The sequence below is a fragment of the Talpa occidentalis genome, unplaced genomic scaffold (assembly GCF_014898055.3).
Source record: "Talpa occidentalis isolate TD23 unplaced genomic scaffold, MPIMG_talOcc4v2.1 talOcc4.6, whole genome shotgun sequence".
In the NCBI taxonomy this organism is placed as follows: Eukaryota; Metazoa; Chordata; class Mammalia; order Eulipotyphla; family Talpidae; genus Talpa; species Talpa occidentalis.
The window spans coordinates 114,824,205-114,837,816 of record NW_023604972.1 but is presented as its reverse complement, the minus strand read 5'-3'; the positions used below and the strand labels follow the sequence as shown (position 1 = coordinate 114,837,816).

Below are 13,612 nucleotides of genomic sequence, written 5' to 3'. Positions count from 1 at the left end.
TTTTTTTTTTTAATAGAGGCATGTTTTATTTATTTATTCATTTATTTGTTTGTTTGTTTTTGTTTATACATGCACTGGGTACAGTCAGAAGCGCGGGAGGGCGAGAGAATTCACCAGAGCCAGAGCGGGGAGCAGAAGTACACTGCTGAGGGGAGCAGCGAGTGGCAGGAGAGGTCTGCGCGCCATGTGGGACCCTCCTCGGGTGGCCGGGGAGCAGCCGGGGATCGAACTGGCGCCGGAGAGGCCGCGGGCAGCTTCGCAACCCAGCGCTCAACCGCTGCGCCACCGGGGAGGCCCTGGATAGGCATCTTAATGCTACCACTTACTAACTGAAAGATCTGCTTCGTCTATGAAAGGACTTGGCAAATTTTTTTTCTGTGAAGGGCTAGTCAGTTAATATTTTAGGCTTTATGAATCATATTGGTTCTTTCACAATTAGTCAATTCCACCACTGTAGTGTGAAAACAGCCATAGACAACGCTGACGCCACTGAGCATGCAGTGTGGCGATAAATGAGATTTAACTTTCCTATGATTTTTAGGTGTCCCAAAATATTCATTTTTAAATGTTTATTTTTCTAAGATTTATTTTATTTATTTATGCATACAAGAGCTGGGATGTAGGCCAGAGGTGCGGGGGGTGAAAAGATTCACCAGAGACAGAGTGGGGAGCAGAACAGGCAGATCTACTGAAATAGTGTATTGAAATATACTGCTGAGGGGAGCAGCGGGCGAGGCAGGAGAGGGCTGATGTACCATGTGGGTTAGCTCCTTGGCCAGGGATTGAATTCGTGCTGCAGTGGCTGCAGATAGCTTCGTAGTGCTGAGACTGAACTTGCACCACCACGGGCTTCTGAAGTGTGGTCCACATACCAGGAGTACCAGTGTTCTTTGGGAACCTCTTCAAAATGCAAGTTCTCAGGCCTGGCTGAGTCAGTCTAGACCTACTGAGTCAGAAACTCAAAGAGTGCAGCAAGGGTTTTAGCAAGTACTTCATGTGATTCTGTGCACATTCAAGTTTGAGTACCATTGATATACAGAGCGCTTTGCGATCACGTGAGAACTAATGAGGTAATGAATTGACAGTGCTTAGCACGGTGTTGAATTGCCTTGGCAGTGTTAAATACCTATTAGTTATTATAATCAAATAATTAAATGAAGTAAGTTGATTATAATTTTGATCCCATTTTTTTCTTTTTAAAAATAAGACTGTGTACTACAATCTTTCACCAGAATTCCATAACCAAACAAGTGTAAAGGAAACTCATAGGGGATAACTCTAATCTTTTGACTACAGAAAGAAAATACGAGGATTAAGAAAACTCTGCACTATGTGATAAACAATGGTTTTCTTGGAAAACAGAATTCCTTGAATGTTAATATTTTTGGGGGGCTGTTATTAATTTAAAAAGAATATAAACAGAGCTTGTAATTCACAAATCCTATAACAGAATAAATTCTTTTTTTTTTTAAGATTTATTTATTTATACAAGAACCGGGGTACAGGCCAGATGCGCCGGAGGGTGAGAGGATTCATCAGAGACTGAGCAGGGAACAGAACAGGCAGACTGAGGAAATACACTGCTGAGGGGAGCAACAGGCGAAACAGGAGAGGTCTGCTTCGCCATGTGGGATTCTCACTGGCTGGCCGGGATCAAACCTGCGCTGCAGAGGCTGCAGACAGCTTCACAGTGCGGCACTCAACCGCCTGCGCCACCAGGGAGGCCTTAGAATAAATTCTTGCTGATAACAAGCAAAATACAAATTTATATTCTAGAACAACAGCAATGAGGATGGAGCAATTCTTGTCTTTCATTTCTCCCTGAGTGTTTGGGCACAGAAAACACCCTGCCTTCCCACCTGGTTTATGCAGGCCAATTGCTGACTGGTCCATGAGTTTCTGCTTTGAATAAAGTCAAGTTAGTGAATAGCAAAAGTAAAAATATTACCTTACAAAAAATTTTATTTGTGCCTTTTTCAGAACGGATGTCATGGAAACCTGCTTTCTGATGGTGATCTCCATCATTATTGAAATGAGCATTTTGAAATATAAATAACTAAAGGAAAATGAAAGACAGTCTTCACAGAAAAGGACTACTTATATTCCTTTGTCTTTGAGCTTGACTATAAAAATTCCTAAATAATCAGAGGTGATCAGAAGCATAGTGAAGTTACCAGTTGATATTTCTCATGAGAATGGACTTCATAGCAAATCATACCTAACACAATGCAGAAAGAAAGGGAGAGACTGCCTTTCTCAGAGTTATCAAGCTAAATTTCAAAATATTTAAAGATTTTGTTATGATTTACCTGGTTATCTATGACAATGTAGGTTTTTTGAAATGTTCCACACAAACTACTTTGAAATTTCTTTTCTTTTCATATTCATATTTTATTGCAGATGCTGGTGAAATTTCTTGGAGAATAATTGGCCTCTTAATAGCTTCATTACCACCAGTGAATCTGCAAAAGCAGAAGCAATCTTCTATAAATCCAAGAGAACTAGAAATTTTTGAAAAAATTCCTGGGCAAGTCCCTGGAATAGAAATGTTTTGTTGCAAGTTTTCCTGTGTTTTGTTGTAATAAAGTCCTCATGACATGAGGCTTATGTCTTGATTATACTTAACAAAAACACGGAGGGGTGCTGCTGATGTGACAGTCTTAACTCTTAAAAATCAGACTTTTTGGGGGTCATTTTAGCCAGGATATTCTAGAAAAGCAGCAGAATGATGTCACAACATGCCTTTCTGCAGCATATTGCTGTATTCTGAGAGTATTTCTGATAAAGACAATATTAGATTTCATTTGTATATAATATATAGCACTGGAAACTTTAGTCTTGTTTATTCAGTAAGCTATTAGTTACAGCTGCAAAATTAACCCCAATGGGAAATTTCTAAAAAATGTTGTCAAGACTTTCTTGATTCAGAGTGAATATTAAGTAGTAACAGCTCTCAAGCAGTTTCATGATGCTTAAAACACAAATATAAACAATGACAATCTAGATGCTCCCTGTTTTCACATCTTCAACTTTCCAATGGTCAACCTTAACATGACTATCTAAATCAAATGCCTGAACTTTACTGTGGCCAGCCCAGAATCCTCCCCAAGCTCTCTGGGGTGTTCCTAGCGTGCATGTGCTTCTGTTTGAGTGTATGTCTGTGACTTATACTTGTTGCTTATTCCTGGCTGTGGCCATTCATACCATTGGGGGCTCCCTGCCTGTGCTGGCCCAGTGTGGCCGAATGGCCCCTGTTCTCCACCCTAGCAAAGCAACACAACCTGAGGCTCATATGAGGCATTGCAGAAAGTAAAGATCCAAAAACACTTCCACCGTAACATCAGGTACAGATAACACCATAGCAAGTGACTTGTCAGCCATCTCCCTTCATGGAATTTTTTTCTTGGATGAGCACCCCATGGCAGCTCCAACTTCCAGCTTTTTACCTGGAGTCCGCTTTCTTTTATTCCTAACAATAACCCTTTCTCCTCACTCCCAAGCCCCTCTCTTAAGTTGTCTGCAACAAAGCCAAGTTCTCACTTTATTATGCACAGTAACAGTGCATTTTTGTTTTTAAATTTTACAGCATATATCAAGCCCAGACCATCTAGGCCAGGGACTGAACTTTACTCCATCAAGGGAACAAGGGAAACAGCGAAACAGCTTACACCATGACAGTATTCTTCTCAAAAAAAAAAAAAAAAAAAAAGAAGAAGAAGAAGAAAGAAAAAGCAGCTTCTTTCCAGGGATGAATTATATCACTTCTCTTGAAAGCAGAATCTGCCGTAGTTATTTTTTTCATCCAGCAGCAGCCATTGTTTCTGTTTTGTTGTATAGAGTATTATTGTGCAAGCAACCACCGTGTTCTCTCATATTTTTGCTACCTTCCATTTACCCTCCACACTGCAGCCAGATCTATATAAAGGGATAATTTGATCATGCCACCTTTCTGCTTTAACTATGAGTAGCAGCTCACTGCTCTCAGGACAAAACTTTCAGTCCATGATAAACTCCACAGGGCTCTGTGATTGTGCCCCCACTGCCTCCCTTGACTTGTAAGACTCTCCTTCCCCCTATGCTCTCTCAAAGTACTGGGCTTTTGGTTTCCAGAACAGAGATGCTGCTTCTCACCATAGGTCCTTTGGTCTGCCTGGAAGTCCCCCCCAACCATCCTGTCCTCACCTTGAGATCTTGCTCATGGTTCAGGTCTCAGCTTAAATGCTTCTTTTAAAGTTTTTTTCTGACCCACAGTCATATTTAGGGTTTGTGATATGTACTTTCTTGGCACTCTGTACTTCTTTTTCATAGCACTCATCAATTTGTAATTAATTCTTTGTGAAAAGAGGGTACCTGTCAGAGTGCTGTGCTTCCTCCTTGCAGGGTTGCTAAGGATTGAGGGTCTGTCCTGCAAGTCAAGTCTTCTACAACTAAATTTTTATTTTCTGTTCTGTTAACCACCTTCCCCGATTGTGTATCTGAACCTCGGGCAGCCGCGACTCCCTCCATTGGCAATCCATGGCAAGTCATCACGTCGCTCAAATGTGTCAGTTATTCTTCGGCTCATCTCTGCACCTTCATGCTTCTCCCTAATACCAGTTGCCTGGATTCCAGCAGCATATGCCTAAGCTCTTAGCATCTTTTACTGGATCTGGCGTAACTACTTAATCATTGGCCTTTGCTTTTGCTAAATATCTTCTTACTGTCACACTTTTGTTTCAAGCCATATTCAGTTTTTTTCTCACATCTCCCCCTGGGACATGTTCTCTCTTTCCCTATGCTCTTTACAATAGTCAAAAGAGCAGCCCACTCCTAGCCCTGATAAGTCCTCCCTTTATTTGCCTAAATTCTACTTATCTTCAAGTAGATAAGTACTTCAAGCCTTATCTGACAAGTCAATGCTCTTATAACTCTTCCCTCACTCTTTATCTTCCCCATCCCCATTCCACATAGGTTAGGCAGAGTTATCCCCAGAACCTGTGAATGTGTTATGTCATCTGGAAAGGGGAAATTTAAGTTGCAGATAGAATATAGATTGTTGATCAGGCAGCCTTGTGATGGAGAGACTATCCTGGACTATGCAACTGGGAGCAACATAATCGTAAGGATCCTTGCAAGAGGAATAGGGAGGCAAGAGAGTCAGTGTCAGAGAGACATGACATGAGAAAGAATCCATTGGCCATTGATGGCTTTGAAGATGGGAAGGAGTCACAGGCCAAGGAATGCAGGTATCTCTAGTACCCAAAAAGGCAAGGAAATAGATTCTCTCCTAAGAACCTCCAGAAGGAATATAGACCTGCTGACACCTTCTGACCTCTAGAAATAATAAGTTTATGTCAAAAGACCAAGTTGTGACAATTTGTTACAGCAGCCATAGGACACTAATACAGTGTTCTTCCCAGGATGTCTGAATCCTCTAATTTTTTATCATAACTTTTATCATCCTGTGTCATAATTGCTTATTTGTTCATCTGACTCTTTTATTTTTTATTTATTTATTTATTTTAAGATTTATTTTTATTTATTTATACAAGCACTGGGTACAGTCAGAAGCTTGGGAGGGTGAGAGAATTCACCGAGCCAGAGCGGGGAGTAGAGCAGGCAGAGGGACCGAAGTACACTGCCGAGGGAAGCAGCGGGCGGCAGGAGAGGTCTGTGCACCATGTGGGATCCTCCTCCGGTGGTCGGGGAACAGCCGGGGATCCAGCCCGGGGATTGAACCGGCGCTGCAGAGGCTGCGGGCAGCTTCGCAACCCAGTGCTCAACCACTGCGCCACTGGGGAGGCCCCATCTGACTCTTTTAATAGTCTCAAGAGTCCACAGGACAAGGACAATGGCTGTCTTATTCACTATCATGCCTGGAGGACAGTAGACTTCAATAAGTATGTACCAAGTAAATTAATGGCAGGAGAAGAATTCAGATAGGGATCTCTGACATGATGCTGCAGCTTCACTGTCTTGAAGCAGATACTGCTTTAGATTTTTTTTTTTCTTTTGGAACTCTGCCTAAGGGTCATCTGAAATTAGATATAGCTTGACCAAATTTAGTTATTTGAGAAAAAATTTCCAAATATTGATCCTATACTATGACATCTCAGTTACCATTTAGAAGGAAACAGATTGTAGAAGATTGATTGACTCCCTTAAACTTCTTCAAGCAGGAGGATGGTGTATTGCTTGTGTGTTCCTAAAAGCTGGTACAAATCTCTGTTTTTAGGACACCTTGTTCAGAAATGGGCCAGAGCAGCCTGGTAGAGAAAGGAATGGCTGCCTAGGGACCATTTACTGTTTCAGGTCCTATGCTCACTGTTTCTCAACCCAAGCCAACCAGTCTCACCTGAAGGTCATTTCCTCAGGTGAAGCAAACACAGTTCATCTGTTTCAGTCACGTGCACAACAGAAGTGGACCATCTTAGTATTCCAGAGCAAATGCTGTGGAGAAGACTGTTCCGGGCCTCAGCTTGCTTCTCTGCATGCTGAATGTAGTTCCCACCTACATAACAAAGCAGAATAAGTCAAGTTTTAATTTGATAAAAAAAACCAGATTTTTTTTATGCTTTCCTTTTTGGTATTTCTCTCGAATGAACAATTTGGTGGGCGAATATCAAAAGCTATTGGAACTGAGCACATTATCACTCTCCATGCGCTATATTTTAAAGATGGAATGAAAGAAAGGAGGGGGAAAAAACCCTTCTAAATGATTCTTTTTATCTTTTCCAAATACAGTAACTTTACCAACTGAAATCACTAAGAAATTAAAGCTGATTAAGGAACATTAGAAAAGCTGTCAATGCACTTTTAAAAATCAGGGGGAAAGTTGCAGCATTCATTAAGCCCTCAGGGGAGGAAAGATATATTCTTCCAAATCACAACAATTGAAATGTATTTCTATTATTTTTTCTCAAGACTCTTTCAAGCACTTATACTAAATTTTAGAATGCTTCAACAACTTTGAACTAATAGAATGTTAAATGCCATGAGGAATCTTAGTGTGGGAGACAGAAAGAACAACATTTTGCTGTTCTTTGAGTTAGTCAACGAGTTCTGCGGAATATAATTTTGCTAATGTTTAGATGATATTGAAAATTCACCCACATTTCTTTTGGCCTGAGAAAGAAGCATTTTGAGGGTTCAAATTTAATAAGTATATTTAATTCCTTTAGAAAAAATTTAAATGCACAAAATTAGGAGGTTGGAAGAACAGACAAATAAGTCTGGATCATGGAGAAACTTCATCAGGGGTTCTCCACAGCAGCTTTTGAAGTGTTTCATGAGAGGAGCCAAGGAGACTGGGCTTCTGCTGAAGTATAAAAACCAAAGACTCAAACTGGCTACTTGAATCCATGGCAGTGGAGTGTGGGCAGAAACCTAAAATCTGGCTTAAGAGTTAGCTCCGCAAGAAATTAGGAAAGTTCTTTCTAACATAAATCAACAATTTCAGATCAGAAAGATGAAAGATTTTAAAAAATCATATGGGAGACAATCCAGAGGAAAATAAGAATAAAAACAAAATCAACAAGAGTGGTTTCTCTATAAGAAGTGAAAAGGCATATGATCCCTCTGATCAATCTAGCTTGTATCTATATATCATTTCTCTGTTTCCAATTAGGCTGCTCCAGGGGTTTACAAATTTATGCCAGAATAAACCCATGACTCCCAAAGCCTTTACGTCACTTCTGCCCAACTTCTTTCTCCCTTAATTATTTCATGATGAAACACAGAATTTAGACTTGGTAATACCAAGATTTTCATGCTATGGAATGTTACAACTTTACAGTGGCTGGGTCTTCCATTCATGTGTGAGTCGTCTCCGTAATGTCAGCCCATCTGCCCCACAACACACTTTATCATGTTTTGCTAGATCAAACCAGCTTGCTGTGGTACATTCCTCTGATAGACATTGCCATGTAGAAATCCAACATTGCAATAATGGAGAAATAATTTAACTTTCAGTGCTTTTAAAGCAGATAACATATTTGCTTATATTGTGCTGGTATAGTGAAAATGAACACAATTAGTATAAAAAAGGTCTGACAAAGCACTTTGTAGGAAAGATAAGAAATGCCCTCATGGGCGTTTAAATCTATTATTAAATATGAATAATTGTTTTGGAAGCTGGTTTTCATGGAAAGATATAAACTCATGAAAAGTATGTAACAAGAAGGTCTATTATATAAAGAACAAAATCTTATAATAAATTAAATACTAGATCTACAAGCAGGTATCTTGTGAAATAAAATCCTTGCTTTACATAGTCACAAAGTCCCTGAATATTCGCTGAGCTTAATGTTGCTTTGACATGGCATTTCTGTTGGTCACAGAGTATTTTGCACACTAGAGAATTTCCCAGTTAACTAAAGCTAATGTGAATGGGGAATGTAAAACTGTTTCCCTCTCCATTTAAAAAAATAAAGTAGACTGTCAAGTTTTTTGTTTTTGTTTTTTTTAAAGATTTATTTCTATAAGAACTGATGTACAGGCCAGAAGCGTGGGAGGGTGAGAGAATTCACCAAGAGACAGAGTATGAATCAGAACAGGCAGACAACCGAAAACACTGCTGACAGGAGCGGTGGGCAAGACAGGAGAGGTTTTCCGCGCCATGTGGGTATCTCTCTGGCCAGCTGGGAATCGAACCTGTGCTGCAGTGCCTGTGGACAGCTTCACAGTGCAGCGGCGCTCAACCCGCTGTGCCACTGGGGAGGCCCCAGACTGTCAAGTTTTTTACTTCTTTTCTCCTTCATTCCATGATCTAACAGTGATGTTTCTGGCAACATCCTTTATAATAGCATAGCTATTGATATAATTTGCCATCTTGGATTTGTCCCGGGTGGCTTCAGTTGTATCTTGCCCTGTTAACAATGTGATTGAGCATTAGTGCATCATTTTTTCATTTGGAATTTTCTTTTTTTCCTTGAAACATATATTTCCAGTTTTTGAATGGGGTTTGTTGCCAAAAAAAAAACAAAAAAAAAACAAAACCAACAATTGTTTGGTAGGAGTGCAGACTAAAGGTTTTCATGGAGGTTCAGCAAGTTAGATTTCTAAAACCAGCTTGTCTCCCAAAGATTATTCAACCACTACATCACATTGGAATTGGGATAATATTGAATCGTCAAGGTCAAAGCTCCCAGACTCTTTATTTGGGCCTTAAGTTCTTCCCCTAAGATTTGTTGCCTTCTTTTTTTTTTTAAAGATTTATTTATTTATTTATTTATACAAGTACTCAGTATAGTCAGAAGCGCGGGAGGGTGAGAGAATTCACCAGAAACCAAGTGGGGAGCAGAACAGGCAGAGTGATGAAATACACTGCTGAGGGGAGCAGTGGGCGCGGCAGGAGAGGTCTGTTGCGCCATGTGGGACTCAGGAATCGAACCGGTGCTGCAGAGGCTGCGGGCAGCTTCGCAGCCCAGCTGCTCAACAGCTGCTCCACCAGGGGAGGCCCAGATTTGTTACCTTCTTATTGAGCTTCTTGACTTTGACAGTGACGGTGTGAAGGCGGATGGTGGAGAAGTCATGATGAAGCCAGAGCTGAATGGGGTAATGAGAAGCTCTCACGGCACTAGAGCAAAATGTCTCCCTTAGTAGGGGCAGGGGCTGGACTAGGTTCCAAGAGGAGGAGACCCAGTCTAAGAAAACCTGCAATTAGACAAATCATAATATGTGCTCAGAAACTTTGTCATTAACTATTAATGAATTAAATACTAATAAAATTCTGAGCTTTTTCTTAATCAAGTAAAAACACATAAGAAGTCACCTATACTTTTGAATATCCTTTGAACATATGCAATTTTTATTATAACCGGTATGGGTTTGTGTCTACATTCAGGACAGCTTTGTTCTTTCTTTTCTCCCTTTCTTTAGGTTATATTGGCTTACAACACTTTATATGATTTAGGATGATAGGTTTATACCTTGTCAGATGCATATTACCAGCCCGCCTGCACCATCCAAGCACTGACAGCCTTTCATCATAAACCACTGTGTCCCTCCCTCCATCCTTCCCACCCCCACTGCCGCCTCTGATTTGCCTCAATTCTGTAGTCGTATTTCCAGGGTTTATCTGGGTATAGTTTTGTGAGTTCCTTTGTGGTTTGTTGTTGTTGTTATTGATTGTTTGTTTGTTTTCTCTGTATTCCACATGAGTGAAATCATCCAGTATTTGTCTTTCTCCTTTAGACTTATGTCATTCAGCATAGTCCTCTCCAGTTCCATCTGTGTTGTCACTAATGGCACGAATTCATCTTTTTTCTAGCTTAGTAGCATTCCATTGTGTATATATTCCACAACTGTCTAATCCACTGCTTTGTGGATGGGCACTTGGGTTGTTTCCATAACTTGGCTATTGTAAACAGTGCTGCAGTTAATATAGGGGGTGCACACATCCCTTCAGATTAGGACAGATTTGTTCTTAGTAACAGCATTTGAGGCACTTATTTGGTTTTTTTTTGTTTGTTTGTTTTTGTTTTTTAAGATTTATTTGTTTGTTTATTTATTTATTTATACATACAAGCACTGGGTACAGTCAGAAGCGCGGGAGGGTGAGAGAATTCACCAGAGCCAGTGCAGGGAGCAGAATAGGCAGAAAGACCGAAGTACACTGCTGAGGGGAGCAACGGGCGGCAGGAGAGGTCTGCGCGCCATGTGGGACCCTCACCCGGCGGCTGGGGATCGAACCGGTGCTGCAGAGGCTGTGGGCAGTTTCGCAACCCAGCGTGAAGCACTTATTTGTGGCCAGTGAAAATATGGCTCCTTTTCTAGAAGATAAAAGTTTAATGAGAAGCAGGAAGATTGATGAGAAGTAGGATGACAACAAAATTACTCTCTCAAGCAACTAGTTTAGTAAGTAATTTCCAATAACTTACTAGTAATTTCTGAGGGAAAGAGATTTTGTTTTTAAAATGGGACGTTTATTTTCTTAACTGTAACATCATCAAAAAATTAATGTCTCTTAAAATATTAGTTTTAATTTAGCAGTCAGAGTGATATCACTGATAATTTATAGCTCTTGATAAAAAATTATTCTTATGTGTCAGTGTTCTTATCTTCAAAATCAGTAATAATGATCAGAATTAACCACCTCTATATGATATGTAGTATAACGACACATGAATGAAGATAGATGAATATTTGTAGGTCGAATTAGAGGAAGACAAAAACAGTGATTTTTCCTTTGTTGTAATATATTTCTGGTATATTTTGACCCTTCACTGACTTTAGATTTATGATATATAATTAGGAAGGAGAACATCTTAGGAATAAAAGAATAAAGAAGTAGAAGAGGCTTCAAATTGGTGAGTGAGCAGAATTAAAATATCCAGAGCTAGATTTCTCATATTACTGCTAATTTTAGTGTAGGGGCAGGATGGGTACAGAGCAGGTTATCTATGATGCTGCAGACGGGTAAAGGAGAGTCTTGGAGCCCTCCGGGCTTTCTCAGGCTTTTACTGAGCTTTACATGTAGTGTGGCAAACAGGTACACTGCACGCAGGGGTATCTGAGGGCCAGGAGGCTGGTAGTCCTCCAGGCAAATCTTCACCCTGGGCTTCTCTGGCCTCTTTCTCTCTTTCTCTCTCCTGCCTCTCCTCTTGGTGACTCTCTCAGTATTCCTCCCATGACCCACAGAAGTAAACAAGACAGTTTGCAATAATGTAACAACTTCAGGTGCCCCATCAGGCAGGGCAATCCTAATGGTGAGAGGGCAGAAAAGCCTGAAAAACCATTTATCCTACATTTAGGAACTATTTTTATTCCTCCTGTCTCATTTCTGTTTTCCATTGAAAACATTAACTTATCTTTACATTATGTATAACATCAGATTGAGGAACCAGGGAAGCAAAATATAATTTATTTAAAAAAACAGAAACAAGTTAAGGAAGGTAAAAAGTAAGTGCATATAAAAACTAATATCATCCCTTTCCCATTTCTTTAAAAATTTATAGTGAGGAAGTATTTAATATGGCTAGGAGTGAGAATCATGATTTTATGTTTCCTATGAATTGTAGCACATTGTTGAATATTAAAACAATGTCCATTTCTGCAGGGATCTGTAAGAGTTTTTTGGAGCAGAAGAAAAAGACATCTAGACTAAAAGTCAAGCAGGAAAAGGACATTTTAAGGGGTTACTAAGTAATTTTTACAGCCCTGTTTGAAATTTATTAGTTTAACATTTAGTAAATCTGACTTTTATAAATATGATACGTGTAATTGTTTCTTGCTTTCTTCAATCAAATTATAAATGATAATATACTATATATAGCAGTAGGTGAATTTTGATTGTGATATGAAATATGATAGTTTTCTAACTAGTAAATTGAAATGAATGCAAATGTGTGAAGGCAGTTTATATAAGATGTTATACTAAAGAATGATCCATTTCAATAGATGATCGTTTTCTACTTTTAATGGATGACTTGAATTGCAATCAAGTGACAAAATGTATGTGGAAGAATATTTAACTCTATTTGATTTAAAGAATACTATCATAAAAATCATGATTATAATTCATTTTAGCAACAGCATAAATGATTACACAGCAGCTACTAGTACATGATCTACATAACAAATGGATGTAAGAATAAAAGATGATGGTTAAAGAGTAACTTTAAAATACATCAAGTGGTATACATTTAAATTTAACTTATCGAAAATTATGTGAATATTAATTTCTCTCATAAATTACTTACAGCGATCTATCAAAGCACAAAATGTGCCTTTGAAATATTAAAATCCCCTTAATTGTCATTTAGATCTACATTCTCTCCTCACATGATTTGAAAATGTCAAAATAGTTGTCTGTTTAATAATATAACATGGAAAGATAGCATTCCACTAAAATGTATTTAATAAGAATTTATATTTGTACCTTTCCATAACACACAGTTTGAGGTGCTTTCTTGATGATATTATTAGTGTTAAATATAATTAGTGTACAGTGAAACTTTAAAAAAAGATGAGACTCAAAGACATAGCCTTCCCTAAGATTATTATTGATCAGGAAGTTTGACATTTTTGCTTTTTAATCAGCTGAAAGTACTCACTGGAAAATTTTTTCGAGCTACAAAATATTTCTTTATTCTATTTTAATATAATTTAATTGTAAATGATAAAAATCCAAACCAGTCATTTTGAGTAGATACTTTATTTTCCAGATAGGTCTATGAGTAACTAAGGTTAATTCAACAGATTTTAAAACTAAACATGTCTTAACAAGCTACTTTTCATCCTAATTTTCAAATTACAATAATGGAATCTCTTGTAAATCTTAATGCCAATTATTTCTGTCTGAATTAACTTGCAATCTTTATTGACACATGGAAAACTGAGGGTTTCTTTTCTATCTGATAATCACATTGTTCTAGTTGTTAGAATTCTAGTGTCTCTGCTTTGTTCAAAGCTGGTTCAGGGCAAGTTTTTTAAACTTGGGCTTATTATCACTTACTTGTCTTAGGTCCACCACAACCTCAAGAGCTGTGACAAAGACTCTTCAACTTATAATTTTACTATATTAAAAGGACAGGAGCATCAGTAGAGAAACTTGCTACGAAAAAACTGTAGGAATAGTTGCGTCTGAGAAAATATGCTTTGTAGCTATGTCTAATTTTATGAGTAATTTTGC

At 38.8% G+C, this 13,612-nt stretch overlaps 1 long non-coding RNA gene across 2 annotated transcripts in view; it reads left to right on the top strand.

Annotated features, from left to right (window-relative positions):
* Nucleotides 1-2,586, top strand: part of LOC129144709 (uncharacterized) — a 40,457-nt gene extending 37,871 nt beyond the window's left edge. The window contains exon 3 of one of the 2 annotated variants that reach the window (XR_008549159.1): nucleotides 2,401-2,586. This is a non-coding gene — a long non-coding RNA (uncharacterized LOC129144709). Of the gene's footprint in view, nucleotides 1-1,980 lie in introns of both variants that reach the window. The other variant, XR_008549160.1, reaches the window with a different exon arrangement.
* The last annotated feature ends 11,026 nt before the right edge of the window (nucleotides 2,587-13,612 follow it).